At 31.9% G+C, this 27,769-nt stretch overlaps 1 protein-coding gene across 5 annotated transcripts in view; it reads left to right on the top strand.

Annotated features, from left to right (window-relative positions):
* The first annotated feature begins 11,683 nt into the window (after positions 1–11,683).
* Positions 11,684–27,769, top strand: part of LOC145319582 (uncharacterized) — a 189,079-nt gene continuing 172,993 nt past the window's right edge. For all 5 annotated transcript variants that reach the window (XM_080161791.1, XM_080161789.1, XM_080161792.1 and 2 more), the window contains exon 1: positions 11,684–11,808. The gene's annotated coding sequence lies outside the window, so the exon portion shown is untranslated. The remainder of the gene's footprint in view (positions 11,809–27,769) is intronic.

Genomic DNA, 27,769 nt, shown 5'->3' on the forward strand with positions numbered 1-27,769 from the left:
TATTCTTTCTGAGAGCAATTAAAGAGTAATTAAGAGTAACAACTAACATATGTCTGCAAACTTAAATATATGACATCACAACATAAATATATGACATATTAGTATTTCTATTAATTTCTAAAAATAAAAAAATTTTCTTAATGCTTTTTATGTACTCATAATTAAGATCCTCGAGCCAAAGCTACTTTATATACAAACATCATTTAATAATTATCTAACCGAGTTTATATACAACAATTTATAGGCATTTTTTTACACAGTGGCAATTTTATTCTTGTCTAAATATGAATGAGAAAGGTCAGGGTTAGAATTTCTAAACTTGTAACATTTAATTAAATTTATTTTCATCAAATTTTGGCCAGCAAAATTAGCCTCTTAGGGTTGTACTATTTTGTTTACAAAGATTAGAATTATATTATTCAACGTCATTGTTGTAGCTGTGTTTAGTGCCTAGGAAAATGAGGATGGATGTCACTGCTTTTGGCCTTCCTATTCTATTAACGTCTTATTAAAGGGCAAGAGAAAGTGTAGGGGGAAAGAAACCCCCCTAGAAAAGAGATTGGTATGAGATATTTCATGACGTCAATAGAATAGGTAGGTCAAAAGCAGTAACATCTATCCCCATTTTGCTAGGGCACTATGAACAGCTACGTCATTGTTTTCACTTTTGCTCTTTTCATTTTAAAATAGAATCAAGATGTACAAATCTTGTAAGTGAATATTTTTCAAACTTATGGTGGCAAGATGACGTTCCTTACCTATAATACAAAGTAGAACGATGTCTGTCCGTCTGTCTGTCTGTCCGTCCGTCTGTCTGTCCGTCCGTCCCTTAAGATCTCGGTAACCACTGAACCGATCGGATTCTACTCTTCAGGGAATATACCTACTGGTCCTGTGGTGGTTTTAGGCTATTGGGACACCCCCAACCCCCCCAACCCAAAAAAAAACAAAAAATCCCCCCCCCATTTTTTTTTGTAAAAGATTTCCTTGGTCCTTTTACGTATTTCGCCGAGAAAAAAAAATTATCACCTCTTGGGGCAAAGCCCCTAGAGGCTAGGGGCGAAGCCACTAGTTAAACTTAACCCTTACAGATCGGGGGGGCCGGGGGGTCATATTGACCCCCCCCCTCTAGTTTTTTCAATGTCATTTTTTTTGTAGGTAAGATGGAGAGCTGTGACTTCATGACTTTTTAAGTTTAGTAATTATGCGTCGGCAAGAGTTGATTTTATTAGGATATCTGGTCTGTGTCGGTCGTGGTGTCCGGTCAAAGTCGGTTGGGTAGCACCAAAATTTAAAAAAATTCTAAATACTTTTGTGTATAAGGTAGAAACCTATATTTTTTTTGGTGAATACTAAGATATCAATGACCTTATGAGAAAAGTGGTGTTATGACCGTTTGACCGCACCCTGACCGACTTTATGACCGATTTTTGTCCGGCTTTTACTACAGACATATATCCTGAATATCATGGCTTCTATTGCAGCTAGAAACCTAAAATTTTTTTTGGTAAATTCTTGAGGAACAATAAACAGATAAAAATATTAATTGGCGCCGCCAACCGCCGTTTTACCGCCGTAACCGCCGAAAATGGCGGTTTCCGTTATTTGCCGTTTTTCGGCGATGATCAGAAAAAGTAATTTTTTTGTTATGAAAAATAAAAGTTCGTCCTAAAATTTGGTCATCCTAGCTGCAAAATTGGCCGCTCTACAGCTGTTTTAAAATTTAGCGGCTGGTCGCTAAAAAGCGGCTAAGGAGCGGCCTGGCCGCTATGACTAGAAAAAGTAATTTTCTCTAAAAATACACATGAACCACCAGAAAAAAATGTTACGTCTTTATCTGTAACAGAAGCTGAGATAGAGGGGGGGGTCAATATGACCCCCCCCCCCCCCCCCCGATCTATTAAGGTGGGAATTGGGGCCCGATCTGTAAGGGTTAAAGTAAGAAAATTATATTTGTCTTGAAAGAAACAAGACTACAAATGGTCATTACATATCATCTAAAAGAGGCAAATCAAAGAGATATAGAAGTGGTTGAATGGTTTACAAAAACCTGTACGAAGCTATTCTGATTGAAGGAGTGTTAGTCATTAGTCAACCATGCAGTCTGTCAGTGGGAGAATAATACATTCATGGAGAATGAGATGTTACGTACAAAAACAAAATCTCCTTCTTTGATAAAACTTTTATATAAGACGTAATCAGTTTTTTTTGTAATTAAGAATCATATCACAATCAAATAATTTTCTTCAAAGTACCTTGTTAAGCATTAAACCCTTTTTTTTTAAATTTAAAATATGGGTCGAGTAGGTTTGTTTGACTAGGTACCGGATAGTCCTGCAGGGTTAGAGAACCGCAAATATAGCCCACCGCAGGAGCTAGTCATAGGAAAAAAACCTACCCCCAATTCTTAAGAAATTTTAATGCTCTCATACACTTTGTGGGAAAGAATCAACATTTTTTAAACAATTCAGGAAAATCCTTTTTTACAGATAATTATAGAACATTTAATTCAATTATAATAATTAATAAAATAGAAGAATATAATATTTTCATTAATAGAGTGTGTTCTATGTAGAGCTGGCCCCCAATTTATGCACTCACATACAAGAACATTCATGGGCATTTGCATATTTTTGCTTAACAATACCAACCATTTACACAACAAGAAAGCGGCCATTCAAAATATTCACATGCTTTAACTTAATCAAAAAAAAATTTCATAATATAAAGATAAGAAAAATAATTTTAATAAAATGAAATCTGCCACAAAAATGCACCTAAAGTGTTGTAGGTTGGAAGAGGCTATATTTCTGAAAATAAGTAATTTGCAACAAAAATTCCGGAAAGAATTATTAAGAAAATATGCACTTTCATATTTTGGCAAATTTGATTTTGCTGGATGTAGTATTTTTTGTGTCTAATGAAATTAATATTTATTTAGCTCTATTGAGATGATTAATTATTCCATGTGGATTGAAATTTATGTATCCAAAATCAAAATATTCGATAATAGGAAAATGTCAAGAATACATTGGAAGTTTTGCTAATACTTTTACAACTTCATTTATAGCATTGTTTCTGTTTATTTCAACTTTTTCTTTTAAAACCATCTAAAACTATTTCATTTTGCTCGTTTTAAAAGATAGGATGGTAATAATTCATATTATAAAATAACTGATTATTCAATATACTGTAAATAAAAGCATTCATCTTCAATATTGATTGCTTTTTGTTACATATAAATCAAATCTAATATACTTGTTAACTGAAAACTAATCTGTTTTTCTATTTAATAGAATCAGAGGCGTGCAAGAAGGGGATGTATTTATCCCCCTGGCAAAATTAAGGGGTGGATACACTCCTCTAGGTGTCCAACACTCTACACCCCACTCAAGGGGGTGTCAAAAACCATTGCAACTCGTTGATTTATATTTAATACTCCCATATTTTCCTGAACTTGAAGTTTAAAGGTTATAATATTTAGTTAAAAGTTATGAGATGCTCATATGTTGTCATAATATGTGAATTATATGAACCAGCAGCCTTTAAAATTCATAGATTTTTAGAGATAACCGTTACCAGGAACATTTTAGCGAGAACTGCACTAGATTAAAAAATTTGATAATATTTTCACTATAGTTTTAAAGAAAGTTACATTTCTCCTTGAAACCCTGAAATGATATTTCCTGTTTTTAGCTGAATTTGCAAGTAAAGAGTTAATCTATCTTGAAATGCATTTGAAGTGAGTTTCTATTGTGAGCATGAATACATATACACAACATCATTTCAAGGTCAAGATTTATCAAAGATTTGCTACATACTTCTTTTTCAAACTGAGTCAATCATTGATTTTTAAAAGCAAAGCTTCTCTATAATTAGGGTCGGTCCGTCAGTCCGTAACGGTTAGGTTTTTTCGTTAATCTAGGCATGTTAGAGTTGTCCTATCGATTTCAAACTTTGCATTGTGATTCTTGTAGTAGTTAGGCACAATTTAGAAAGCGTAGCAACTCAATTGTTGTCAGAATGTTAGTACGTCCATTATAAACATGTTGATTTTTAACTATTTTTAACAGCTAATTTTTATATGATAGAATCATTCGATTGATCTGATTTTTTTAATACTGATTCCTAGGACAACAAAGTACAATGTTGTAAACGAAGCATATCTATAATCAAATCCTAAAAATGTAAGTATGTCCTTAAACATTATCCAGCAGTTTTTCAACAAATATACTTGAAATTTCGTTTCTAATTGTATAAATTTATATTCTGATTATTTAGTTATGACAATCTACATGTGTTAATGTGCGTTTGTCCTCTGTTTCAGAGCCTCGCTTTTATGGACGTAGTCATCCTTGTTTTAATAGAGAACAACACAACCTTCTAAATAAAAATCCTATGCAAATTCTATCAATTTCATGTTTCTTTTCTTTTCATAACTTTACCATTTTAATATTTTTTGTTACTTATTAAATTAAAAATGTAGATTGTCCTTGCTTCCTGAAATATTAATATTTTGCGTATATAACTTGATATATTTGAGTTTATTCGCTGAAGTGCATGTTGTGTGTGTGTGTGTGTGTGAGTGTGCAATTGCATGTGTGTGTGTAAGTGTAGTGTATATGAGAAGTGAGTGAGTTTTAGGATGGAAATTCAATATTCTGTTGCAATAAAAGCCATGACCATGGTTGGGGGCTGGATGGAGCCTGCTAGTTGCTATCCTGCCAACCACATAATGGATAATATTTGGGAGAAATCTTTTACCTGATATTATCCGCATCACAAAGCTTCAAATATTTGCTACAATGTTATCTTTATATATTTATCTATCTATACATATCAGTATCTAAACTTTCTCCTTTAAAGATTCCAAACTTGCAATAATGTGCTTTAGATATTTTGAGAAGAGAATGCTTATCTATTTAATTTGTGAAGATTTAAAAACCCTAGAACTTTGAAAGGTTTATCCATAACGAAGAACACTAACTATAAAAATATATAAAAAGAATTTTGCAGGAAATAGTAATGTATACCACCTTTTAAAAATTGACACCGTTTACTTTTGTTACCTAATAGGTCTATTTAATTAATTGAAAAAGTTATAGTTTTTTGTTTTTGATCCCAAGGTACTTATAAACAACTACATCATAAAACCAACACTTTCATTGAACGACATATTTCATGTCAATGATGTGCACCAGGCAAACTGGCACGCATAAGATATGGCTGAAATAGATTCATGATATGATATGATATGATTTATTAGTAGTAAATTACAGATTAATTTTACAAATAATTTAATACATTTTAGATTACATCAATTTTTATAGTTATATTTATTTACATTGACATAATTAGGGTAACTGTACTACAGGGCCTTTAAATTCAATCTTGACTGTCCTTCGGTCCAATTTTTATTTAATAATTTATTTTTTATATATTTACAAGTTATTTACAATAATTCCCCGTTTTTTTTATGACGCACTTTGAGCCGAGAAATGAACCCATTATTTTTAGATTAAGGATTAATTAGACAGGATTTTTAGGAAATATTTGTAGTTCATACTGTATTTCTTATTTGACTAAGTTGTGAACATGTAAAGTAAAGATATACAGGGATGATTGGATCTGCCATTTTTGGAACTATAGATTGTTAATCATTTTTAAGTCAAATTCTGTAGATATTTAGATATTAAGTTTTAGATTGCTTAATTGTATTATACATATTGTCAAAAACCTGCATGTTTTATTCAAATTTTTCTACCTTATTTTCTCTTGCCAATTTTTCCATGCATTCTTTTAAATTTAAAAATAATTTAAAAAGTAAAAATTTCTAGTTATGTTTGCTACTATTGTGCACGATCTCCCTTGTTTTTTTACAAACCCAAATGTTTAATATTCCTGTAAAACATGCCGCATACTGCCCCCCTATAATCTACACATCATCTATCGGAATCCTATAAAATGCTTGTATTCTTTTATGAGTAAGTGGCGTCTATTATCAAAGACATCAGGTCGTTTTTTTCACTATGGCCTAAAATTACCATCGAGTTCAAACTCATGTTAATTATTCAACTTGCATAATTTTTAAAAATATTTACAGAATAATTTGAATTTATAGAATCATTAACTTGGAGAATGCAAATACTAGAAAGTTGATTTTATGAAAATCAGAAGCATATTGTCAAGCCAATTTTGATACTATTAAACACAACTTTGTTTAAAATCACCCTTTAAACGAGTAATGTTTTGAATATGCTCTTAAGATTGGATAAATATAATTTTATGATCAAAGCTCTTAGCAGCAAAGCTTATTAGTAATTAAGGTATATTCACGTGTCAGATAAATATACAGCCATTTACTATGAATAACTATTTTTTTACTTGTCTTTTTCCAAGAAACAAGTACTAAGAATGTATAAAGCTGTATGTACATTCCTAATTTTTATCCACAAAAACCACAATGTTCTGTGAATAATTTTACGTCAGTGGCTACAATATCAAGGGAAGCTTTTCCGATACTTTTATGGATGTTGACATTCTTGTAACTAATCTGCATATAATCTATCGGAATTCAATATAATACCTAGTCTAGTCCTTGAATTGAGTTATGTTTACCATAAAAAATGCAGTAATTTTTATATTACCACATTCTTTTTACATTTTTAATGGGCAAAGCTATTATACAATTTATTTGTACATGTCCTTTCTAATCTCTGTAATGTTCTGTTTAATGTAAAGTAGAAAGGTTTTTGTGTCAATCACTAAAATACAAAATAAAAGTAAAACAAATTGCTTTGTACAAAGAATAATTATGAGTTATCTTTCTGGTTTTTAAAAAAAATTTTAGGGTAAGAAATTAATCCACCATTTAGCTGCTTGTGGTTCTAAAAAAGGCTATTTTTAAGTATTTATACTTCTATGAGAGTCGGTGTTTTGTAATATTAAACTTTATTTACTTTTCTTTTTTTGTGCATTTGTTTGTGCATTTCTATTTCAAAGGGACACTATTTTTAACATAGAGTTATACATTTTGGTAAATTAATATTATTAAATACTAACGATGCACGAAATGATATGTTAGAAAAGCTAAAAAAAAATTCTAATTTATATACTTGTGTCTAATCATCATGGCAATCGTTCACTACTTGAACTATATTTTTTCAAGTTTAGGTGTAAGAGAAGCTAAAAAATAATATGCTTTAATTTCTGATAATATGCATAGAGTTTATATGGCCTTGGGGTACTCAAATGTCATCATCATCATCAGACGCATCTCTCTTTTTGACTGTGAAGGCCAGAGAATACGGACACCTTGTTCCTCCATGAATTCCTGCTGTCTTTACTCAAATGTAAGGGTTTTTTAGTTATCAAATACAAAATTTAAAAAAAAATGTACTGTCCTTTTAAGATTTAGTTTGCCATGTAATAAAAAAAAGGTGCATCGTCTTGTCAACCTACATACTACTAGCAGATACGTCTCTAGATAGGGGGGGAGTCGACCCTAACGTTTAATTTTAGTTTTAAACAAGGATGACAACATCCATAAGTAGCAAAGCTCAAAAATTATTGATAGAATAGAGCAGTTTTATAACAAAAAATTAAACTACAAAAATCCCGAAATCTTATAATGTGAAAATCTAGGAATCGATATAGCACCTCAACCAATATGTAAAAATCTTAATGAAACATTGTGGGGATATGTAAACTGTGAACTTATTTAATCCCTAAAAATATTAGCCGTCTAACTCGAATATTAGGAAATAAAATCACGAAAACTTAAAAATCTAGAAATCGAATTAGCACCCCAACCAACTAAAAAAATATTGGAGATTTTAATTTACAGATAGACAAAGGACATTAAGACATCCTGTTACTTTTATATAAATAAACAAATACTACACTTTATATTGCGTTATTCTTGCTATGTGAAAAAAAGGAAAAGTCTACTTTTAGAAAAGCCTTACTAAATACAGACCTCGAGAGTTAATGACTATTTTCTTGTATAGTTCATATGACGCAGTATTTGGTTTAAAAATATTTCCTAACATAACATTATTCCAGCTTATATTGTCTACAAATCATAAATGTTAGCAAGGGCATCATTAGACATAAATAAACTTGGTGACAGCCGTTATGTTACAAATTACAATTGTAAAACTCCCCTTGAAGTAAATACAACACAAATGTATATATTTTTTTGTTGGATATTTTGCTTATTGGCTTAGTCAGTTTAAATGAAATTATGATTCTGTAGCAAATGTTTTGTCAAAGTTTTACTGTGTTTAATACCCATTAACTCATATTAAATTAACTCTTCCTAACAAGGATGACACCAGCCATAAAGATCAATAAGATCTATTTGCATAATGTCAAAACAGATTTTAGTTTACTTTATGCTTTGATGCGCTAAGCTAATATACCATGTAATAGTTATGTTTTATATTCTTTTTTTAAATTGCGCATATCTTTTAAAAGACAATAATAAAGATCATATATTGCAAATATATATGAAAAAGTTCTTTATATTGCATATAAAATTACGTCATACTGGCCTACCATTGGTCAATTAAAATATATACTGGCCTGCCATAGGTAATTTAGTCTGTGTATTGGCCTATCATTGGTCATTTGTATTGTATGAGTAAATTGAAAGGACTCATGAATACTATGTTTTTAAAAGGGCGTTTAGATGTATATTTATGTACATCCTCAATGATGATCACGAAAATTTTTGGATTCTAATTATTGGTTGACACGCTTTGGCACTGCTAGTTTTAACCAAACAATCAATAAAAGTCCCCAATAGTTTTAAGCCTAGGGAAAGGAATAGCATTATGAATCTTTGGATATAAATATAATTAAAAGTCCAATGTTCCCTTCCTCCCAATGTTATTCTATTTTGCTTGTCTGTAAATGCTAAATATTCTCGGATTGTATACTTTTATTTTACACTTAAAAAAAACAGAATATTTTTTTATACAAGACTGAAAACATTCATAGACGCGTAGCATACAAAAGTAATTATATATCAAATAATGAAAATACAATAGAAAAGACAAAGACAGGCTGAGAGAGAGAGAGAGAGAGAGAGAGAGAGAGAGAGAGAGAGAGAGAGACCAAAAGAGAGAGAGAGAGAGAGAGAGAGAGAGAGAGAGAGAGAGAGAAATAAAAAGAAAGTAAAAAATGTAAGAAAAATTGTAAACCATTACAAAATAATAAATAGTTTAATTAATCCTCAATCTTCAATCTTCTCTTCATTTTAAAGACAGAATTCAATACTTGAATCAACCATTATTGTTTATTATTTCTTTCTTGTAATTCTTGTAAGTTAATATCAAAAATTTAAAACAGTGCTTGAAAAAGGTGTGTTCAAAATTCACATTTACGATTTTTGAAGGAACCATTATTTGACTAACCTCATTACCTTAACATAACATTAAACATATGTAGTTTTGTTAGACAGGCATCTAAAGGGATAAGACAATAGCTGATAAATTTATATATATTATACATCCCCAATGATGATTCACAAAATTGTAGTTCACAAGTTAAAACGTTTGGACACTGAACTTAATGAACCAATCAATCAAAACCTGATAATAGAAAACATTATCATGAAACTCTTGATAATAGTGTAATAATCAGCCAAATGTCCCCTCCCTCCCTGGACAGACAAACATTCCTGTTCTACTTACAAAATACTATTCCTTTCTTTGTGTGTTCAGTTTAAATTTTGTATGTTTAAACATATTGAAATTGTTGAAAGCAGGAATAAAAGAGATTTGTATTAACTATCCGATCTACTACAGTGGGTTGCTTTTAAGGTTATTTTCGTCCTTCTGGTGGGAGCTGGGAAAAAGATAAACCCTAAAATTTGTATAGCTTTCTATGTACACCTTAGCATCCATAATTGGTTTACTATAGCTCCCCTGATGACTCTACAAAACTCAAAACTTGGAATTGGCGTTTGGTTACCTTGAAAAAATCCAACTGTATATTTAATGATATTAAATATTTTCTCTCTGCATTCTTTTGAGATATTTCTACGGCACTGTGATCTGCAGATATCCTGTATAGATTTAGATAATCCTCAGCTATTAGTATTAAAATCTACAGCCGCTAAATCCTAAGCTAGACTGTCCCTTCAAAATTAAATCTACTCATGTTAAAGACAGTATTTTTCTTTCAGTTGACATGCACCTTTAACACTGAATAGAAAATATTGGAATTTGAATTTTGTGGATATTTCCAGTCAAACTGTCTTGTCCATATTTTACTAAAAGCGAAGCTTTCTTAAATTTTGTACTGTACGTCACAACGTCTGTAGTGCTTTGCTTTAAATACAAGAAAATAATATTTTTATACATTTTTGCGTAATTAAAAGTAAGGTGTTTGTTTTGAGAGTTGGCCTTAAAAGAGTGAAAAAAATGGTTGCAGTTTGTCTAAATTGCTTACGACCTTTATCTGTAAGTCCTAAGTGAGTTTCGTCGGGCCAAGGCATTCCCCCTACTCTTACTAATGATATCATGCGCCTGAAATAGCAGCAGAAGTTACTATTTTTAACATCAATAGTATGATGCAGTGTGGTCCAGACTCGAACGCAACACCTCCCCGACATCAAGCCGACACGCTGCCTTATGCTAATGCCGCCGCAGGCTAACATGTGGTGAATGGTGATACTCCAATGTACCCCATCCCGTACCTTTAGTTTACGTTCTTTCAAAGGCGCTATTATTCTTTGAAAAATGAAGAATTATCGGTATATGTCATTATCATATCAAAAATAAAATAAATTGTATTTCTTACTCGAATAATTTACCTTTCAATAGGTAAAAAGCTTTTATGGAACCTATATGCAGTTTACATGTACAGTAGAACCTTATTGTTTAATTGGTTTATGATATATTAACAAGCAAAAAACAGAAAGAGACACAGACAACCATTCATTCAACCTGTTACTTTTAAAAAAATATTAGGATGAAAATATTTATATTCCTTTTTTAAAATCTACACAATTCAAAACTTCTAAGAACAACAAAAATTCAACACAAACATAATAATGATTTGAAATGGTAGTAAAATGGCATAATAAAATAGATGTTTCCCATAAAGTTATTGGTAATAAATTTCAATTACACCTTTTATTACTTTTTCTACATAAAAACATTTGATTTATTACCTACTTTTGCAAATTCAGGGCAACAAGAAATGTGTTTTTTTGTGCAATTTTACTATAATAAAGATAATTATGTCCATAAAAGCGCATCTGGAACAAGCTAGTAGTATTTTACAATCCTATAATATAAAGTAGTAAGCATTTTTTGTCTGTCCCGAAGGATCTCCATACCGCTGAACCGATATTGTTTTACTTTACAGTGAAGCTTCTTATAGGTCCTGGGAAGGTTTTAAACTATTTTTGGGGAGGGTGTCTTCACCCCCCCCCCCCAAAAAAAAAAAAAATATTTTTTTTTACTCTTTTGAAACTCAAATTTAAAATTGGATAAGGTCGACTTTTTCCCCTCCTACCTTAAGTGCCCCTAGAGGCTTCTAGGGGCGTAGCCGCTAGTGTACTATAAAAAGTACCAGTTTAACTACATTACAAGTCTTACGAGTTAGTCTCCAAAAGTTTGTCTATAAAATGTTTTTGTACTTGAAATTTTAAAAACTCTGTTTATTTTTCAGATAAAATGTTCCCAATGAAAAGTGAAATTAAAATCTTATGAAAACTTGAAAATTTGTGATTAAGTAAAACTTTCAAAATTTAACTGAAGTCTTTGTGTGTGTTGACTTCACTCACCTTATAAGGTAAGAGATGATTGATTTTTTAGGTTTAGTAGGGAGGGAGAGAACAATGTTGCCTGAATTTTTGAAATTTTACCCTAAATAGCTTAAGCTTTTTATTGTTATATCCTTATTTTTTGTAATTTTTTTATAATATTATTATATTTTACCAAATTTTAAGTTATGAATAATTTCATGAATTAATGTATGTTTGACTTAAACAAAACGTGTAATATACAAACATTCAAATAAAAAAGTACCTTTATTATCTTGCAAGCTCATTGAAGCCAAAAAAAATTTATTTCGTTTACAATAAATAGATTTTCTAAAACTATGTTATGAAATTTGTGGTCGAAACAGAATAAAAAATATTTTGAATTATATAATACTAGCGGCTTCACCCCTAGCCTCTAGGGGCTTTGCCTTAAGAGGTTTGATCAAACCAATTTTTCGTATTTTAGATTTAAAGGAAAATTTAAAAAAAAATTGGGGGGGGGGAAATTTTTTTTGGGGGGGGGATGTAGTCGACCCCACTATTTTAATTTTAGTTTAAAAAAAAAAAAATTTGGGGGGGGTATTTTTATTTTTTGGGGGGTTTGGGTTGTCCCACCCCCCAAGAAAATAGTTATAAACCTTTCCGGGACCTATGAGAAGCTACCCTGTAAAGGAGAACCCGATCGATTCAGCGGTTAGCGGGATCCTTCGCTACAAACAAACAAACAGACAGACAAACAGACAGACATCGTTCTACTTTGTATTATAGATATAAAATTATTTGGTCGAACCTTTCATTTATATATTTATCTCAAGGAGGGTAAGCTTAATAATAATATCCATAATATGCCATAACCTTTCTAACTCCCCTATCCAAATTAAATTTCATATAGGTGGGTTGAAAATACTACTAGACACTATATACTCCCCTATTCTGGGCCAATTATTACTGGACACCCAGGATTGTTAATGGCATTGTTATGTTCAGGCGTTATACACAATTAAACCTTACTAATAAAAAAGAAATATTATAAAAACAACGTAATTTAATTTGTAAACAATGCATTCCTAACCACTTTGAGTAGGTTTGTTTTGTAAATAAAATATTTCTTGAACCCAAAGAGTGAGAGAAATTAGACGGTAATTTATACAGGTAATCAATTATTTCTAAGCACGTTAAATTTCATTGCCTAAAAAACTTTGTACACTTTTTTAATTGGTTGGTACAGATAAGCATTGTTCAGTTTTCATAATTTCTTGTCACATAACACATGTCACTCATTAGTTCCTCGGAGTATTTTATTTTCATAAAAGGCCGCGCTACATATAGAAAATCGTCCCAGTATATCATATCCACCTTGAAATCGTGTAATATTTTGAAGGGGGCCGTATCAAAGAGATTGGATTTCTATGATAATGTTAAAACTTTTGCAATTGAAGATGTAAAATTTGTAAAAGTTTGGATGCTTAACTTTTAATCAGTAATGTCACCCTATGTCATAGTTATTCAGATAGATAGATAGATGGATATTTAATGGATATTTAATAAGTTGGATTTATTGATATTCTATAAAATCATGTAGTAAGGGTTTTTGTCTGAAGCTTAAGGTCTCAATAATAATTGGGTATCTAATTTAGGTAAGCTTCACATAGGCCCAGTGTTGGTTAAAGGCTTTTTAACTTCAGATTTAGGTCTTGAGGTGGTTTTGAGCTATTTATCTAGACCATCTCACCCCCTTCGGGTCATAATATGCTAGAGGCGTAGCCACTAGTGTAAGATAAAGTTATTAATGAATGGATCCGCGCAAAAAAAAATACCAAAATTCATGAATAATTGATTAAAATACAGTTGAGTTATTTAGAACATCAAATTAGATAAGTGAATTACTTTAAAAAGCGAAGCTTTTCTCTAATGTGGGTCGATTAGTACATAACAGATAACTTATAAAGTTAATTTCTGTGCTATGTTATTGGAATTATCCTACCAAATTCAAACCTAGCATGATGAATCCTTGTAACAGTTAGGTGCAGTGTTTAGACGTAGCAACTCTATAATTATTACCAGAAAGTAAGTATGTTAATTGTGTGGAAAAAATACTTACATAACGATTCTTATATTGTACTGTTATTGAACTTAATTTAAAATTTCTTCAAGAACTCAACTCTACATATTAGGTGTGAAGATAAGGATAAAATTATTTGGCACACTTAAGTGGGCTCAAACATATTTTAAGTACAGGGAAAAAAGGAATATTTATATGCATATTAAAAAGTTAAAATTATCCTAATAAAGATTTGAATGATACTGACAATTTTTAAAATAAATACGGACGGACGGACCGACACTAATTATGAAAAAGCTTCGCTTTTAGAAATTTTAAGAGCTTGATTATTTTAAAAGCTTTTTAAACACACAATAACTTAAATGAAAAAAAAAATACATTTCCTGTATGGCTTCGTAACCGATTAATATCCGGTGGAATGGAACCGGTTCTCAGCCATGCTGCAAAATCATGTATAGCATCGAATTATTTGGTTTTCATTTTATAATTTTTCATTTCAATATCCATGGAAAGCTGTCTATAATACGATGCGATAAATAACTATTTTTACCCTGTTGTTTTGTTGCTTCTGGAGACCGATTTACAAAATTTTTGAAGTCATTTTTGTATTGAATTATCCTGTAGCAGATAAAGTAAGTGAGTATTAGTCTATTGTATTAATGAAATTAAACAATGAATTTCAATTTAATTCAATTAATACTACATCTGCCAGTTAGCTCCATTAGTAGATGGTTCCATTGGAATTCAGCCCACACGGGATTCAACCCACGGAATTCAGCCCAGCGGGATTCAACCCAACGGTATTCAGCCCACACGGGATTCAACCCACGGTATTCAGCCCACACGGGATTCAACCCACGGTATTCAGTCCATACAGTACTCAACCCACGGAATTCAGTCCATACGGGACTCAACCCACGGAATTCAGTCCATACGGGACTCAACCCACGGAATTCAGTCCATACGGGACTCAACCCACGGAATTCAGTCCACACGGGATTCAACCCATTATATATGTAAAATTATCAGTTTGAAAAAAAATATTTTTTTATTTGAGAACAAAATTTTTAGAAATTTTTTTTAAAAAGTTTTTTTAATTTTTTTTATTGTAGAAATTATTTTAAAAAATATGCCTTATAAAAAAATTTGAGAAAAAAGAATTATTTTCTAAAAATTTGTTTCTCAAATTTGAAAAAAAAATATTTGTTTTTAAAACTGAGAATTTTTTTTTTATATTGGGTTGAATTCCGTGTGGACTGAATTCTCAGTTTTAAAAACAAAGAATTTTTTTTATTCACATTTGAGAAACAAATTTTTAGAAAACAATTCTTTTTTTCTCAAATGTTTTTATAAAGCATATTTTATAAAATAATTTCTACAATAAAAAAAATTTACATAAACTTTTTCAAAACTTTTTTTTTAAAATTTTCTAAAAATTTAGTTCTTAAATTTAAAAAAAAATATTTTTGAAAACTGGTAATTTTAGATATATAATGGGTTGAATCCCGTATGGACTGAATTCCATGGGTTGAGTTCCGTATGGACTGAATTCCGTGGGTTGAGTCCCATATGGACTGAATTCCATGGGTTGAGTCCCGTATGGACTGAATTCCGTGGGTTGAGTCCCGTATGGACTGAATTCCGTGGGTTGAGTCCCGTATGGACTGAATTCCGTGGGTTGAGTCCCATGTGGGCTGAATTACGTGTGGGCTGAATCACGTGGGTTGAATCCCGTGTGGGCTGAATACCGTTGGGTTGAATCCCGCTGGGCTGAATTCCGTGGGTTGAATCCCGTGTGGACTGAATTCCAATGGAACCATAGAAACTGTCTACAATCTACATATATTACCCAAGAGCCAAAATGTAAATCCTACTGGAAAATAAAACATAATCATTATTAGCCACTCTACAGATAGGGGCACTTCTTATGGTCGTCTATTTGACCGAACATTTGCAGCTAGTCAGGGCTTTACTCAAATAACGCCTAGTACACATTTACTTTAAACACCCAGTTTTAATTCTAGCAAGCAATAGATTTATAATTATATATTTTGTGAGATAGACGTTTTTTGAGATAACCCCTAGTCAACTGCTGCTTCTAGCTTTTACAACAATCTACAGCCGCGGTAATAAAGGAAAGATTCGCGTCCGTTTTGGATTGGCGGCTTCCAAGTCCTAATGATGATAACATTGATACTTCTGCAATATTGACTGTATAATGATAATAAAATATACTTAGGAAAAGTTATTCATATGCAATATGGATTTACATAATAACACGGATATATCATCTGCTATTTTATTGACTTTCATTATGCTTTTTTTGGAAGTAACTTATAGTGCCTAATAAAATATAACGTCATACAATACAAATGACCAATGATAGGCCAATATAAATTTTAAATGACCATTGGTAAAATAATTTCTTACCTTATAATTGGTCATTTGTATTGTATGACGTCATTTTTATTAGACACTACAAGCTGCTTCCAAATTGATACTAAATTGATATGAAATTTCAATAGTTTATGTCGACTGGGTACTTAATGAAAAAATATTAATATGCTATTTTTGGAATGTTTTTTTTTACAAATTTTACATCGACTTTATGGTCAGCTTGACTGACAATAGATCGACATATTAACAATTTAACTATTTATAACTATACACTTACGTTGACAAAGGTCGATCATACTACAATAATTACCCTTTTTTATTAGTTGCCGTTGAGATAATTTTAATGGATGGTATTTTTCTTTACCTTTACTTGTATATACTATATTACGTGGATATATTATAGAACCTAGCTGTTGAATAATCTTTATATGAATGGAATAAAGGGTATAGGGCATTAAAAAAATTACAATAACTGAGCTGAAAGTTTAGCCGGTTTTTCTAAGGAATCCCTAATTGGAAGCCACAGCTATAAAATAATTTTTAGCTTTCCATGTTCAAAACATTGCATAGCCCTATTTTAATTCAAATATTTATTCAAAATCAAATTTGATCGTAACAATAATTAAAGATAGGTTGGTTTAATTTGTTTTTCTTTTATTATCCATTCTCTGTATGCTTTGAAGGTATGTATTATGTATAGCATATAAATATTAAGGTCTGGTCTGGTATAAATAAGTGGTGATTTATTATCCTAATGTATGACTATGCATGATTATTTTTATAATCAGGCTTTGGATGTAAGGGAGGGAGTTGGGGTTTGTATAAAAACCCGCGGCCATGGCTTAGCACGTAGCGCATGATAGGTTCGAATCTCGGCCCGACACCGCGTCATAACTAGGGACGTCATAACTAGGGACGTCAAAGTAGGGTTAATACCTTAGCTCACAAACTGGCGCTACTCACTACTATGCACAGTTAGGACTTCTCAGACAAAGGTCGTGCAATCGAAGGGTTGGTTTTCTGTTGAATGTTGGGATCATGGAAAGAAAACAAAGCCATTCCTAATTAGGACAGAAGTCACTGGAAATTGGTCTAAGGAAGGCTACTTATGTCCTTCATCCAACAAAATCTAACTTAAGGGAGGTGACTTATGTCCTTTGTCTGACAAATTCTTACATTAGGAAGGCTGCTTATGTCCTTCAAGTTGCAAAACTTAGCTTTTCTGTCCTTCACATAGCAAAACCTCACAAAACATAGCATTTCTGTCATTCACATAGCAAATTCTTGCAAAACATAGCAAATTCTTGCAAAACATAGCATTTATGTCCTTCACATAGCAAATTCTTGCAAAACATAGCAAATTCTTGCAAAACATAGCATTTATGTCCTTCACATAGCAAATTCTTGCAAAACATAGCAAATTCTTGCAAAACATAGCATTTATGTCCTTCACATAGCAAATTCTTGCAAAACATAGCATTTATGTCCTTCACATAGCAAATTCTTGCAAAACATAGCAAATTCTTGCAAAACATAGCATTTATGTCCTTCACATAGCAAATTCTTGCAAAACATAGCAAATTCTTGGAAAACTTAGCATTTCTGTCCTTAACATAGCATTTTGGTCCTTCACATAGCAAAATCTCACAAAACATAGGTTTTTCTGACCTTTTTCTACCAGGAGATCAGAACTAAATCAGAACACACATAACAAGAGTTTTTACATAATACATTAAGATTATCAATTATGCATTTAACTCTGCATAAATTATGATAATTCATTATTATTACCCCTCCCCCCCCCCCTATTTAAAATTTACCCCTGCATAAATTATGATAATTTATGCTGAGTTAAATGTACTGTTTGAACTTCTATCTAACAGGATATGAGAACTTAATCAGAACACACATAACAAGAGTGTTTACATAGTACATTCAGATTAACAATTATTCAATTGGCCCCCTTTTCAGTCCATCATATGACATGGGAAGGAGGTTGAGGAGCATTTTATGCAGCCCAAATTCCACTATGCTATGCCACTTTTCCTAAAAGGCGTCATAGCTGGCCTCTTTTGTGTCCATCATATGACATGGAAGGTTGTGACACAAAAGAGGCCAGCTATGGTGCCATGTAGGAAAAGTGGCATTGCATTCTAGGGCCTAAAAGGCGTCATAGCTGGCCCCTTTTCAGTCCATCATATGACATGGGAAGGAGGTTGAGGAGCATTTTATGCAGTCTAAATTCCCAAGAATGCAATGCCACTTTTCCTACATGGCTTCACCTCCCATGTCATATGATGGACACAAAAGAGGCCAGCTATGACGCCTTTTAGGAAAAGTGGCATAGCATAGTGGAATTTAGGCTGCATAAAATGCTCCTCAACCTCCTTCCCAAGGCATATGGTGGACTGGAAAGGGGCCAATTGAATAATTGTTAATCTGAATGTACTATGTAAACACTCTTGTTATGTGTGTTCTGATTAAGTTCTCATATCCTGTTAGATAGAAGTTCAAACAGTACATTTAACTCAGCATAAATTATCATAATTTATGCAGGGGTAAATTTTAAATAGGGGGGGGGGAGGGGTATTAATAATGAATTATCATAATTTATGCAGAGTTAAATGCATAATTGATAATCTTAATGTATTATGTAAAAACTCTTGTTTTGTGTGTTCTGATTTAGTTCTGATCTCCTGGTAGAAAAAGGTCAGAAAAACCTATGTTTTGTGAGATTTTGCTATGTGAAGGACCAAAATGCTATATTAAGGACAGAAATGCTAAGTTTTCCAAGAATTTGCTATGTTTTGCAAGAATTTGCTATGTGAAGGACAGAAATGCTATGTTTTGCAAGAATTTGCTATGTTTTAAAAGAATTTGCTATGTTTTGCAAGAATTTGCTACGTGAAGGACATAAATGCTATGTTTTGCAAGAATTTGCTAAGTGAAGGACAGATAAACTATTTTATGCAAGATTTTGCTATGTGAAGGACCAAAAAGCTAGGTTTTGTGTGGTGAAGGGAGGCTACTTATGTCCTTCATCTTGCAAAATCTTTGTTAAGGGAGACAAGTTATGCCCTTCATCTAACAAATTCTCACTTAAGGGAAGCTACTTATGTCCTTCCTAGGAAGGTGACTTCTGTCCTAATTAAGGAATGACTTTGTTTTCTTTCCATGATCCGAATGTTGTTTAGCTTGGGAGATGTTTTAGATTTTGCAGCTATTCAATAACTAGATTATTTATGCGCTCTCGAGCGCGTGCTTAAAAAAATACTCCTTAACTAAGTTTTGTCCGTATGTCCGTTCGACATTCTAATTTAGCTAAATGCAAAACCAATTTCGGTCCATCACCAACTATAAGTAATAAAAAAACCATAATTTATGATAATCAATATTACAAAGATAATAATATTGGTACTTTACCATGAAGTGCCTATCGAACACTGATCAAGCCCCCCCCCCCCCCACCTTAATCTTGAATTAAATTAATGAAATAATATCTTTTCTCGTATTCATTCGAATCCGGTGGATAGGAACCGGTTCTCATCCATACGAAAAAACTATGTCTAGCATCGTATTATATCCAGTTTTCTACGAATATTGAAATGTACAATCATAAGATTATAACCAGTTTTTTAGCCCGTGCTTTCGGCATCTCGGGGCTAAAAATTGGTTCTAATCTTATAATTGTATATTCTATATCCGCGGAAAGTCGTTTATAATACGATGCGAGAAATAACTATTCTATCACTAACCAATGTGTGAAGCCCTAACCCTGCCGGGCTATCCAATACCTAACTTGACATAAAGAGTGATAAAATAACAAAGAATATCTTCCCATTTGTCTTAGGCAATAAGGGGGAGAGGGGGTTCTGTGCTCGACTTGGCACTCAGAGAGAAATTATCTAATAAGGGGGAGAGGGGGTTCTGTGCTCGACTTGGCACTTAAAAGGAAATTATCTAATAAGGGGGAGAGGGGGTTCTGTGCTCGACTTGGCACTTAAAAGGAAATTATCTAATAAGGGGGAGAGGGGGTTCTGTGTTCGACTTGGCACTTAAAAGGAAATTATCTAATAAGGGGGAGAGGGGGTTCTGTGCTCGACTTGGCACTCAGAGGGAAATTATCTAATATCTGTTTACATTAATGTTCATGTTACTAATAGTAATAACTAATATTCATTTTCAGAAGCGAAGCAAATAATGAATATGTTATGTTTATTTGTCTGTCGGTCTGTCATTAAACAGACTTTAAAATATCATTTTGTGTGATTTATTGACAACACTTGCATATTTGACCTAACTTTTTTCTCCTACCCTAGAATTTAAATTTTGGTTTTAGTGTTTTTGAAAAGATTTGATTATTTTCAATAGATAAATGAAATCTCAAAAGCTTTAAAATAAACGTTTATGTAAGCATTATATATTTCCAGCGAGATTGATTAAAATTAATGATTAACAAATAAATCAACAATCTTCAAACCCATTTTCTCATATGTAATTATTGAAAATATGGAGCAAGAATAATTTCTTATCCATTATCTTATCCCTGTATGTCTGTCATTAATGAGAGATTGATACAAAAATCATTTTTGAATGTGGACTCGTGGAGAAATTAAAAAGACATGGAATGTGTAATTTTGGACAAATCAAGATTTAAATACGTGAAAATGTCTAACAACATTTTGATGAAACATATCAATAAAAAATATCTGTAATATAAAGTAAAATGATGCTTTTCTGTATGTTCATATCCATGTTATGCCTATCTGGATAAAGCTAACCGCTACATAGACTGATTTGGCTCTGCTTTTCAAGGAAGATACTTATTAGTTTTTCTGAATGGGATGGGACATTTCTTCTTGAAAATAAGCTGCCTTTTCTAGCTGTGTATTTTGAAATTTTTTTATCAATCTAAATATTAAGTATTTTTTTAACTGTGGACTTGAGTTTTTTTTTCTTCCCTTAAGTAACATTTATTAGTACCAATTAGAAACATTCATTGGAATATATCGTTTTTGTTTTAAAAGAAAGTGTCCATGTCCTAGTATTTCTGGTGATCAGAAATAAACTCTTTGATCATATTTATTTGTGTTCGTGACAGCATTAATATTAATAATATAGTAATATATATAATAGATTATTTTTGGAATACCTATTAAGTTTCCAGATTTTATAACTAGCGACTATTTTTGCTAGTAGTAAAAGTGGCAGCACCCTTAGTAAAAAAACTGAATATTTTTGAGCTATTTGTTTGAATATATCAATGTGCTAATTGTGTGTATTTCAATATTTTATTTAGTCTTACAATTACTCATAGAAAAGAAATAAACTTTTTTTCCATTTTTGTAATTTGAAGTGTAGGGTCGACTAAAGCAAACCCCTTCCCCAAGTGCCCCTAGATGCCTCAATGGGCGTAGCCGCAAGTAATATTAATAATAATAAGTTGATTGTGTATACAGCTTATAGTACCAACAACAAAATAAATTCGAAAAACATCACGGACCCTATGCTTGATTTTCAGCTGTCGTTGGGAGGCAACTTAAAGTAGAATTGAAGACCTTTTTATCAACTCCCCAAATATTATTTTAGATTTATTTCGCTTGTTGGCTATAACATATTCCTGGATTGTAAATAATTTTATATTTTGTTTGAAACTAACACAAATTATTTGGTTGTGAAGATCCCTCTTCCTTCATATATTAATGACAACTATCTGTGGCATTTCTAATAAAAATTCATCACTAACAAATTTGCTGGCTACATATTTGTATATAAGTGCGTAAAAGGGGGGGGGGGGTTGAGTTTGCACCCTACTCATACAAAAACACTAAATATATAAATAGAAAAAAATCATAGCTCGAAGAAAAAACGTTTAAATAAAGAGGAAAAACACAATTTGACAGAGACGACAAAACAACTCAAATATTAGCTTTAACATTTCTAAACGATTATCATAAAGTTAATGCAAAAACAAATTGGTTTTAATTTTGTGTTTCGCTGAACAGATTTTTTTTATTAAAATTGTGCAATATTTTAATTACCAATTAATTTTGGTGCATTTTTGCTAATTGAAATTTGTAATAGTTTTTAGGTAAAATTATTGTTCTATTTTCTATAAGTAAAACATATATACAAAAAAACATGCTTATAGAAATTCGTAGATACTCTTAACCCTGTGCTTTGTATGTCACAATCACATTTTCTTCACGGGGTGGTTTTATCAATAAATTTTCGTTTTTAAATGTTTTAGTGTATATTTAAAAAAAAACACTCAGTTAGAAATCTTTCCCAACCTTTAAATATAGAGCCTTTAGATGTTAGAGCGCAGCCGATATTCATCAAACTATAGTTAGCCCGTTACCTATATGACCAAAGTTATAGAAAAACTTTGTATAAAAAGTTGTGGGACGTAAGAATCGGAAATAGCACATCAATATAAATTTTCATAGATCTGGAAAAATACTTCTCACTCTACAATACATTACTTTTGCGTTCATTTTTTCTAATAAAAATACGAAGAAAAATAACAAAAAATTTATTCGATATACTACTTTTTTTTTATAAATATCTTTAAATAACTAATAAGAAAATGTAAAAAAATTGTTGTTTTTTTTTGGGGGGGGGGGGAGGTCGGGGTCATTATTTATTTGGATGGTGGAGATACAATCCCCCAGAATAGTTTTTTAAAAAAACTTTCCTAGACCTATAAGAAGCATATCAGAACCATACCAGTTAAGTGGTTAGCGATATCCTTCGCTACAGACAAAAAAAAAAGCCGAAGGCACGGGTTAAAAAACTGGTTTTAATCTTATGATTGTACATTTTTATATTCGTAGAAAGCTGGATATAATACGATGCTAAATAATAATAATAGTCATATTTCTAAAAGAAAATTAAATATTTTTACTTGTATTGATATTACTTTTTATACTTTTTTGTCTGAACAATTTCTTTTACTCCTATGGCTAAATGGAAATAAAATATTTACCTAATAACATTTTGTATTTTAGAAGTATTCGGAAGCTGGATAATTGTAGAAAAGGGTAAAGCCAAGGTATATAATTAAGTCAAAAATAAAAGATATGTTGAACAAAAAAATTTGGAAGAAAAAATAATAAACTACAATGCAGAAAATCCATGAGATTTTCTTTATTGAAATAATCTTTTTTTTTTATAACTAGCGGCTAAGCCACTAGAATCCTCTAGGTGCACTTAAGGTAGGAGGGGGAAAAGTCGACCTCATCCCATTTTAAATTTAAGTTTCAAAAGAGTAAAAAAATATTTTTTTTTTTGGGGGGGGGTGAAGACACCCTCACAAAAAATAGTTTAAAACCTTCCCAGGACCTATAAGAAGCATCACTGTAAAGGAGAACAATGTAAGTTCAGTGGTTAGCGAGATCCTTCGACACAGACAAAAAACGCTTACTACTTTATATACTAGGATATTAAAGTTTTATTTTATTGTGCTACTTATTGACATTTTTATCCTTGTTACGTAGAAAAAACACCTGAGAGAGTAAATATTTTGTAAATATACGAAATTGTGCCAAAAAAACAGTAATAAAATTAAGTCCCAAATAATAAATTTAATGAATTAATTAAAACTGGAATAAAATCATCCTTACATAGTACTTTAATGATAATGTTTAAAAACTTAATTCAATTATTACGAAAAATAATTTCAAAAACAATAATAGTTAGAATTTAGGGAGGAGCTACTTTATAACTTTTGTCTCTATACAATATACATGTCCCTGCTCTCTTTCTACTTTTCTATCTTCCTGTCAACCTTAAAGTAGCTATAATACTCCAAAATGGTCCGTTGGAAATAGTTGTAAATGATATGGGGCAAATCTTACTTACTTCGAAAGGACTGAAATTTCTCAAGAAATTTATTTTGGCCATTAGACTTCCCAAAATCTCCCCTTATTAGTTATACTGTCTGCCATGCTTTACAGAGAAACTGGTGTATAAAGGCTCAGCCACAATAATTTATAATTAAACAAGGATGACAACATCCATAAGTAGCGAAGCATAAAAAATAAAATCATGGATGGTAATATGTGCAAGTAGATTTGAAGTGTATATATTAATTGATTTATTAGAGAAAATAAACACGAAACCCTGTTTTATTTGTATAATGATGACGGTCAAAGTAAATTACATAAAAGATGCTCATAACAATGGGAAAAATTATTTTGATAATGATATCCCAAAAAAGTTTTAAAATTGGACCAAAAACACCAAAGATATGGGAGAAAATGTAAAAAATATAAAAATAGCCAAAAACCTGCAAAAAGGAAGTCTGACCGTCATGGTTGTTTTCTTTAAACAACAGGAAATTTAATTTTGATATATATAACTGAAAAAAAATTTTGAAATCGTACCATAAACACCAAAGATATGGAGAAAAATGTGAAAAATACAAAAATAGCCTAAAACCAGCTGAAAGGCAGTCTGACAGTCATAGTTTTTTTCTTTAAAGGACAAGAAATTTAATTTTGATATCTATAACTAAAAAAATTTTGAAAATCGGACCATAAACACCAAAGATATGGAGAAAAATGTGAAAAATACAAAAATAGCCTAAAACCTGCTTAAAGGCAGCCTGACCGTCATAGCTATTTTCTTTAAACGACTGGAAATTTAATTTAGATATCTATAACTGAAAAAATTTTGAAAATCGCACCATAAACACTGAAGATATGGAGAAAAATGTGAAAAATACAAAAATAGCCTAAAACCTGCTAAAAAGCGGTCCTACCGCCATCAATGTTTTATACTTAATTGTGCTCCTTAATGATGGGCATGTTGTCAAAAAATTTCAGCATTCTATCTTTTATAGGAGCTGAGTAAATCCCATTTCCCCCATAGCGTTACGAACTGACGGACTGACGGACGGACAAAGTGAATTATAGAGTAGCTTCGCTACTAAAAATAAACATTTAGGTTTTATTTTACCACGTTTTTTTGTAAATTTTTTTTGGCAGGGGATTTTTTCAACCCCTAGCCTAGAACTTCAGTATGCCAACTCTAAAACTTCATCCGAACAAACAGACGGACATCGATTTAAACTAGTTACCTATAATATGGGATTTCTTATTTTATACATTTGTTTTTAATTCTGTGTTTCGCAACTGTTAACGATGTTATCCTTGTTGTATATCTAAATATGTATTTTTAATCTATTCTTTGTAAACTGTTTGAAGAGAAGTTTAAATTTCTCAAAACATTTATCTGAGATTTTTTAGAAATCTTGAAAACACTTGTTTTCCAATTTAATCCTGTCTTTCTGTAGAGTAAAGTTTGAAATCAGAGATGGTTTCTTAAAAAAGATATCCTATTATGTGCTATCTATAATACAAAGTAGAATGATGTCTGTCCGTCCCTTAAGATCTTGGTAACCACTGAACCGATCGGATTCTTCTCTTCAGGGAATATACTTGCTAGTCCTCTGGGGGTTTTAGGCTATTTTCTTGGGGGGTAAGGCACCCCCAACCCCCCCCCCCCAAAAAAAAACAAAAAAAATCCCCCCCCATTTTTTTCTCTTTTTTTAAAAAGAATTTGCTGAAGATTTCCTTAGACCTTTTACGAATTTCGCCTTAATTTTTTTTGGATCACCTCTTGGGGCAAAGTCCCTATAGGCTAGGGGCAAAAGCCGCTAGTATTATGTGCAGTAGCAAGGTTTTTTTTAAGTAAGGCTTTAAATATCGCCAACTACTTAATCGAGTGAGTTTTCCATTTTTGGAAGCTTTACATTGGTCGTTGGATTGTTTTAGGCTATTTGATCTTCAGATTTGAGTCTTCGGATGGTTTTATGCTATCATTTTGATTTTCCTACCCTTCAAAAACAGAAAAACATAAAATTAGCAGTAAACCTTTTTTAAAGACTGACATAAAAAAAACTTGTAAAGAAACCTTTTGTTATTGGGTGGCTTTAGTTCAGCGGCGTGCACACACTGATTTACCAGGGGGGAGGGGGCAAGAGGGGGTGTAAAATCATTTAGAGGTAAAACAGGAAAAGCCAGGCCTTTCTAATTATGATTACCCCCTCCCATACCGCACACCGGAAAATCTCTTATTTTGGCCCCCAATGAATTGATCCAATTACCTTAAAACATTTAGTTTTAACCCTTAACGGTCGGGGGGGGGGGGGCATTGAACGCCCCCCCCATCCGGTTTTTTCTATCTCATTTTCTGTGTGTGAAAGATAAAGAGCCCAAACTGCGTGACTTTTTAAGTTTGGGTATGACACATAACCGAGAGTTGGAATTTTTTTAATATCTCCATCCTGGCGGGCACAGGATGCCAGCAAACCTGGCAGGGTCATCCAGGTAAAGAGCAAGAATATTTTTTTGACTTTAAAAAAGCATTTTATCTTACAAAAATACTAAAATATCCTCTAGTAGTACATCCTCATATTAAATACAGGTGTTCAAGTCAATTTCAGGTTCCAGGTATGATCCTGCAGGTCCTGATCCTCCAGGTCTCCAGAAATCTTTAAATGGCTCCTGTGGCCGCAATTTTTGACTTAGAGACTTCAAATTTTAAACTTAAGCTTTTCTTACATGTCTACATAACGTATGAAAATTTCATAAAGATCCGCCGCCGTTTCCCCGCCGACCGCCGACTGCGGCGGCTGGCAGCTGCCAAGTACAGCTGCGGCCGCTTAAATTTATATTTTGAAATTTGAAATATAAAATTTACATAAAGATTAATATTTTCTGTAAAAAAATTTTATTCTAGCTTCAAAAATAAAAAATTACAGCCGTTTGAAATTTTTAAGTAAAAAAGGACCTAAAAACAATGGTTGTTAAATAAAAGGGTGAAGGAAGCGAAAATTGACCTTGACTTACTTAAGGTCGGAAATTCATCATAACACTGGGGACTTACACAAAAAAATTAGCCCTCTAGCTCTAATAGGAACTGATTAAGGTGCGGCAAGGGGCCCGACTGTAAGGGGTTATTAATAACAATAATAATAAAAACTTTTATTCAATAACGATCTTTCAATCACGTTACAAGATAATCACATATACTTGTAAATAGTTAATATTGTATGCATATAACATTCATTTGCATTGTAAATATCAATATTAATGTATTGCATACTCATAGATACATAACTTAAATTTTTTTTTATTATACTGAGCATAATAAATATTTTGTTGAAATAAACTAGTGTGATCTCTTTTGATGGGGTCAGGTACGGCAAAGCCTGCTGCGGGCTGACCTGTCATGGACATGGTATGACTATTGCCCGCCGACTTCTGTCAAGGAGCAGCTAGTAGGGTTACTAGTGCTGTGTGTGGTATTTTGCCTCAAAAATACGTTACAATCAAATGCACTATTGAAGTTAAAACTTAATTTTGATAATTGTGGTGCAATAAAGATAAGCGTAAAATTTATTCCAAATTCAGTAAATGCAAATCTAATTATTTGTGTATCTCTACAGAAAGCGTATTTCATTTACTTATGTATATGTGTGTAATACTTTTATTGAGAATCATGTTACAAAGATAAAATGCGAC

The sequence above is a fragment of the Acartia tonsa genome, chromosome 5, assembly GCF_053477335.1.
Source record: "Acartia tonsa isolate MP-2025a chromosome 5, ASM5347733v1, whole genome shotgun sequence".
Classification (NCBI taxonomy): domain Eukaryota; kingdom Metazoa; phylum Arthropoda; class Copepoda; order Calanoida; family Acartiidae; genus Acartia; species Acartia tonsa.